The sequence below is a fragment of the Dromaius novaehollandiae genome, chromosome 7, assembly GCF_036370855.1.
Source record: "Dromaius novaehollandiae isolate bDroNov1 chromosome 7, bDroNov1.hap1, whole genome shotgun sequence".
In the NCBI taxonomy this organism is placed as follows: domain Eukaryota; kingdom Metazoa; phylum Chordata; class Aves; order Casuariiformes; family Dromaiidae; genus Dromaius; species Dromaius novaehollandiae.
In genome coordinates, this window is record NC_088104.1 from 30,895,820 (window position 1) to 30,902,694 (window position 6,875).

At 40.5% G+C, this 6,875-nt stretch overlaps 1 long non-coding RNA gene across 1 annotated transcript in view; it reads right to left on the reverse strand.

Moving 5' to 3' along the window:
* The window catches only part of LOC135328966 (uncharacterized), a 111,913-nt gene extending 105,244 nt beyond the window's left edge, over nucleotides 1-6,669 (reverse strand). Inside the window, exon 1 of the long non-coding RNA XR_010390097.1 lies at nucleotides 6,506-6,669. This is a non-coding gene — a long non-coding RNA (uncharacterized LOC135328966). The remainder of the gene's footprint in view (nucleotides 1-6,505) is intronic.
* Nucleotides 6,670-6,875: the final 206 nt, after the last annotated feature.

A 6,875-nucleotide genomic window follows, 5' to 3' on the forward strand; every position in this document is an offset into this window, starting at 1 on the left:
TCTTTAAAGTTACATTAAATTAAAAGGTAACAGTACTAAGCCACTTTGACAACTAGCCGCAAAGTTTATAAAGTGTTCCTGAACTCTTTTCAATAGAGCTTTTTTCCCATTCCGCCTTCCCCCCCTCCCTCAAGATTGGATTTTTTTCTGATTTATAAGGGATAAAATTAATACAGTTCATAGGCTGTTTTAAAAGGCAGAGAAATACTTACTAGTAGATAGCTATGAATTTGAAAGCTGAGTTGTTCCTCATGTATATGCAAAAATAAAGTTCAAGCATCTTGTTTGCTAAGTCAGAGCATTAACAATCTCCAACATCCAAGGCTTTTTCTCTCTCCCTTTCATTCCTTACTTTAAGTCTGAGAGCTCACAACCGGGGGGGGGGGGGGGGGAGGGGGGGTTCCCTGTCTGAAATTTCATTGAACAAAAATTGCCCCATTTCTGCCCCATTTTGCATTCTAACTCCCCCCCCCCCCCTCCGCCCCTTCCAAATTAGGAGCCTGCTGACTAACTGGTTTAATACCTCCATTCCTCCATTCTTTCCAGGCATGAGACTAATTCTGTAATCAACACTATTCCAAGCACATTTCTAGAATAAACCATGTGTTAACATGTTCATTAACTTCACATACCAGATAAGGTTATTGTAAATAAGCAGTATTTTTCCTCTTCAAAAATTATATCATTTCCCACTTTCACACACCCTCAGGGATAACTCCCCCTCTCATGACTTTCTTGCTATCTGCTGATGCATTATGTCTAACTTGCTCTTTCTGTATGAACTGGGAACTCTACTCCTATTAACCACCCAAGAGCCACATGACAAGGTACTCTTTGGTCTCCAGTTTTGTGTTAATGAACAGGGAAAGGATCAGAAGAATGGTCATCTGGAAGCATTCCCGTTCCGTTTTGGATCCCTCACTTTTGATCATCATTGAGGCTTCAGTAACTAGGTTGATAATATATAACGGTCTTCCTTTTCACAAATACTCCGATCTGACTTAATCTTTGTTTGGTGATGCTACTAATACCTACTAATACTGTGGGTCATCTGTCTTCATGCTTTTCCTAGCCCTAGAGTTCCTATGCTTGATGAGGTGCAATGGGTAAGATATCTCGAAGCTTCAGCAGACTATAACTCCCCTCAGACAACCTGAGGAGCTAGCCATAACTCATTGCAGCTTCAGCAGGAGCACAACCCGAGTAAGGAGAAAGGGCTAGGCCATGGAATACACTGTCTTCAGCACACCTTGCCTCTTAGCACCTCAGTCTCAGTGACATAACACTTATCATAATGATGCACTGTGCTGAAGTTTGCTTCCCAAAGTCACTTCATCTGAACTTTCTGACCTGCATGTGCACTGGTTTGGGGGCTGTCCCCCAGCTGCATCAACTACACCGCCGGAATGACGAGCTCCCAACGAGAACAAATACAAGCTTCCGAATGCTTTTTGATTTACGGCATGTAATTGGAAAAGCAGACAAGCTATATTAAAACAGGTGACGGTGGAGATTTTCCTCGGGCTTTCAAAAAGAAGAGAAACTGATGTGAAAAGGATAGCAAGCACTCAGAAAGGAAAAAGAAGCCAACACGATTGATGCTTAGGAACATTAATGAAAGTCTCAAATGCAGGATTAGTCAACATTTCAATTTTAGAGCTAAGTACATATTTGAAAGAGTCAAAGGGTGAATTTGATATCTTGGGTAAATTGACTAATTCCATCCAATTGACGTTACTGTGCCATTTCACAGCAGCCAAGGATCTCAAGGAGAGAACAGCTCACTACAGAACATTCAAGAGTCTCCTCCCATCACAACAACCCATTCTGTAGTCTGTTTTTTATTTATTCATGTAATATATTCATGTTTTTATATGTATATATGCATGTAATATGTATATATTAATGTAATATGTTATATATATATATAAAACATACTACATGAATAAAAAAGACAGCTTTACTTTAAAGCTGTCATCAAAGTTGTAAAAGCAGGATCTCTGTGCAAAGATCTGGAGGGAGAGGAGGAATTCATTCTATTTTGAAGCGAAACATTTCCATAGAGCGCACAGCCAAAGAGTGTCTCTGTCTCTGTGCTTCCCAAAGAAGGGCCAGCTCTTCCAGACAGGCAGCACAGGTGGTTGCCTTGAGCATTGAAAGAGCAGAGCAGCAAACATTAAGTGTAACTGTGAGTGGAAAGTGGAACGTAAGGGTAAGGTATTTTCCATCTTGCACAAGGCAAGGAAAAAAAAACATCCTCAAGCTGTCCTAACTAGTGAGAACAGGGCAAAAACGGGCCACTGTATCCAGAAAAGACAAAGGAACAAGTACTCTAGGCTTTCAGTAACTATCAAGTCAGTAAGCCCAAAATACCTTTTACTGTGTAGTCTTTATCTTTCAAATTCATTTGAAAGGTAAAATCATGACTTGAATGGGGCCAACTGAAGACACAGTGGTCAGGTTTTACTAAATGTCTAATGAGCCAAATCTTTCTCACTTCAAATGATTGGTCCTACTTAAGTGTATAGGATTATGGACAATAGTAAAACTCACCAGATTTAGCTATAATATCTAAACACAGAAAAGTCAGGATAGTCAGGTGGTCATTTCTGATGAAGGAACAAGATGGAGACTATCATCAGTTTGAATGAACAGTCATGTACACAGCATCATAATACTACCGCCTGTTACACCAGAGAAGAGCAACCTTCCTACTTCAGTGTTCCCATACCGTACAAATTCCCTGTCACTACTGTTCACTGCCTCATAAACACTGTGATTTCTAGTCATCAGAAGTCCATTCAGCTTCATTACATTAATCAAGACTATCTGAATTAAGTTATTCTTTCCTTTCAAGGGGGGGGGGGGGGGGGGGGAAAAAAAAAAAAAAAGAGTAACACCTTGCCAGCTGCATATAGAACACTGGTAATAGGACCAAAACATTTTTTAATATTGGTTAACACCTTTACAAACTAGCTGACTTTGAAATAACTCATTCTGGTATTTTCTTATATTAGAAAATATAATTAGAGTTGTCTGATGACTTCAATTAGCAAACCACCTACAGATAACCAGTTTACGACAACGGCTACCAGTCTTCTCTCGATAAGAATCAAAGTCAGTGCTTGTGTAACCCACAGAGAGAATACAAACCTTCCCCTCATCCGCATGGGAGATCATGTCTGCATTCAGGACGAAGGCAGATTTTGGCAAAATTCGATTCTGTCTACGGTACTGAGAAGTGTTAACGTATAGGTCTTCTGTTCATACTCTGCTGTTGTCCCCTGCAAAAAGAGCTGTTGACATTCTGCACTGTTCAAGATATGGATGCACAGGCTTAATAATTTACCCATGTCCATGCAGCTTGCAGTCAGAAAGAGCTTCCTTGAATTCCCAGCTCCCAATTACACATTCAGTTAACTCTGGACAAAACTGGGCACTGTTTGGAGAGCCAGAACAGGCCTATCCTCCACTGGTAGTATCTTTCAGTGACCTCAAGACATCTGGTCTTAGACTAGCCCTTGGCACAAGGGAAGAATTTCGCTGCTAAGCCATGCTACATCTTGCATTGTAAGCACCGAGTGATGAACTTGTACAGATCTCTTGAAGAGTTTTATTATTTAGCTTCCTTACATTAATTTCCTTGTAAGGACACCCAGCATGTTAGCTGTGTTATTTGCTGCAACAGCTTAGGCCAGACTGGCTCTCAAACAGACAACTGTAATTCCCTGTAAGCTTAGTCAATGCTAAGATGAACATAAATCAAAATAGAAGTAACACAAGGTTTCTTCCCATCTTCTCTCTCTCTGAAGAGACAGCACTTCCTTTTTCTCCAGGAGAGTATAGGAACCAAGCAAAACAGCTCAGAAAAAATTTTTTATGAGACTGCCTCTATATGCAGAAGCAAATACTTTGATCTAATTAAGATGTAAAAAGCATTTCATAGCTTTCAAACAAAGCAATCATTTGTCTTAGACTGCTATTTAGTAACCATCTTTCTTACTAGAGTTAAACTTCATTTTTTCCCCCCAAACTCCCAGCAGGTATGTCTTTAGTATAGCTGAATTATCCACATCACACTGAAGTCTTCTGCACTGCGAACATTTTCCCACAGACAAATTTGCATTACCTCTGCCTGTAATAGCCCATTACTCCTTTAACCTAGAGAACACAGGCTTTAGATTATCTAATGCAGCATCTGGACATTTCAATATGAATTGTGATTCGTAAACAACATAGGCAAAAATTTCTATCACATCCCTTTTGGTACAAGCAAATGTTAGATTTTTTAAGGGTGTTCTTCCCTGCCCCCTTCCTTCTTTCAATATCTTATTAAAGATTTTATAGGACCTTTAAGTTTATTTATTTAAAACTGTTAGAGTTTACTCAGCATTAAAAGCTAAGCCCCTCTGGACTCAGAGTTCACCTAATAAAATGTACTCCAGTCTCCCTAATCAATTCTCTCCTCTCAGATGTGACAGATGCCCAGTTTCTGTGAGAGATTTGAATAATCTCTTTTCAGCAAAAAAAAAAAATCACATTAAAATGACTCCTGCAAGTTTTGCAACATTGACTGGAAAACCAGACAGATAAGAAAAACAGACTCCCTTCAGATGATGAAAGCTATGCACCAAGCCTGTGGATTTTTCACACAGAGACAAAAATGATGTTTATTTTCAATGGCATTCCAGATGTACCACAGCACTGTCTATTTATATGACAAGGTAGGAGGAAAATAATAATAATAATAAATTAATTAAAAAGCTTGCAGCCCAAGTAAAAACAGTTTTATTCCAGATCAAAAATTATACTCCTGTTTCAAGGTTTTCTTCCCTAACTTCTCCTAAACTGGCAATCACTGGGAATTTTCAACCCTTGCTGCAATTTCTTAAGCACGAATAAATACAGCACCTGTATCAAAGGTCTTTTGTAGGCGACAGGCTTAGGAGACGCTCAGCAAAGAGAAAGCCCCCATATTATGGGCTGTTCTGTGTGTAACAGCTTATGGATTAAGAGGAAACAAAGACACAGTAGGTCTCTTCATGGCAATTCTCTTTTGCATTAGGTTCAGTGTTTAATCAGAGATACTTTTTCACTTTCCCCTTTAGATTCTAACAATTTTTACATTAATGAATGCAACACTATCTTTCTGCAAATCAAAGGCCTGAAGAGTCTTTTAATCACCAATGTTTCCATTTGTAGAAGAGGTATAAGGAGAGCAGTGCATCTCTCTAAATATATTATGGAGGTATCATGCTGTGCTACTGTTCAATGAATCTTTCTCCAGTTTTGCCTCTAAAATAACATGGAAAAGAGAGTATTCCCATCAAGTTCAACTTTATCACCAAGTAAAGTTGCCCTATTCCTTTCACTAATGAACTCTGGATCCCTGATGGGTAACTTACATTTAACTGGCAACATTCTGGGCTACTTACATTAACTGCGACAGTCTGAACAGCTTGAACTTCAATAAAGTGTGCAGTAAATGACTGAGCTAATTTAACCTCATTAATCCCCAAACCAATAGAATGATTTGATGTCCACACAGGGGCTTGTGCACAGTCTCTAACATAAACATGCCCCTGTAGGGAACCAACAGCAGAAGACGTGCTGCCGCCCTGCTGCCGCTGCTAGCACTGTTGGGGGAAGCGCTACCCGCTTACCGAGACCGCACTCCAGCTGCAGCGCCCGGGCCGCACACCTTGTCTGGCCTTGTTAAGAGCGAGACTTCTGCCTCCAGACTGGATGTATCCTGCAGCTCCCCCACTGCAACAGTTCATATAGCAGGCTCTATTTTATCTTTAAATCATTTGCCTCTGATTTCAAAACTAGCACAAGTATTAGCAGCAAAGGAAAACATAGAAAACCAAGCAGTATTAGCACTTCAGCCAGAAAGTCCAGTTGGATTTGTCCCCACAATAAACATTCGTTTCAGCATCATTTGAACCATTTAAATTGTTTGAAACTAATCACAAAGCATGTAGTGTGACCCCCCCACACTCACACACACCCCTCCCTTCATAAATGGGCATTTAAAAAAATTCAGCAGTAATTTCAAGAGCAAATAGTGTGTATATAAGGAAAGCAAGTTACTTCATTTTACTCCATTAAGAGCAACACAACTGAAACAGTAACAGAAAATTCAAATGGGGAAGCACACAAACCACAAAATACTCTGTAGTGTGGGCAAACACGCCAGAATGGGAGCAATTTATAAAACACTGCAGAGAAATCAGAAGGGAAACATTTCTAAGCACAAAAATATTTAAACAGTACAACCACAAAAGAATTTAATTTTCAAAGGAATTTGGCCTTGTGACAGTTTTAGGCCTCTTGGCTTTCGATTCAGCTTGGGCTCCTGGTCGCTCAAGTCACTTCCAAAAACAGGGCTGGGCACTTTGGGGGAAAAATAACTCAAAGCCAGTGAATCGGTATCAGGTATTTAACTCAATGAAACTATCACTGACAAACAGGTATGATAAAATACCCGATCATTTGCTTTTACCTCATATAGCTTTTCCTTTCACAGCTGCGCTGCGCTGCACGAGCGGCGGTGCGGGGAGGGGACGGTGCGGGGAGGCGCAAGGGCAGGCGGCGGGGCCAGCAGCCCAGCAGCGGCAGCGCGAGGGGAGCGCGCGCCACGATCCCCCGCTTATGAAGTCTCACTGCGCCACCAAAGGCGACCAGAGCAACGAAGAGCCTTAGGCCAAACTGATTCGTTAGCTGAACTCAATAACATACAGACGTCCCCGTTTAAGTACTGTCCTAACATAAGCAATTGGCAGTTCACATCTAAAAGCTGATATCGACTATAAACAAAATGCTTTGCAAATATTTCTTATAAGGGAGAGTCTGCTTTAGAAATATCATAGGGA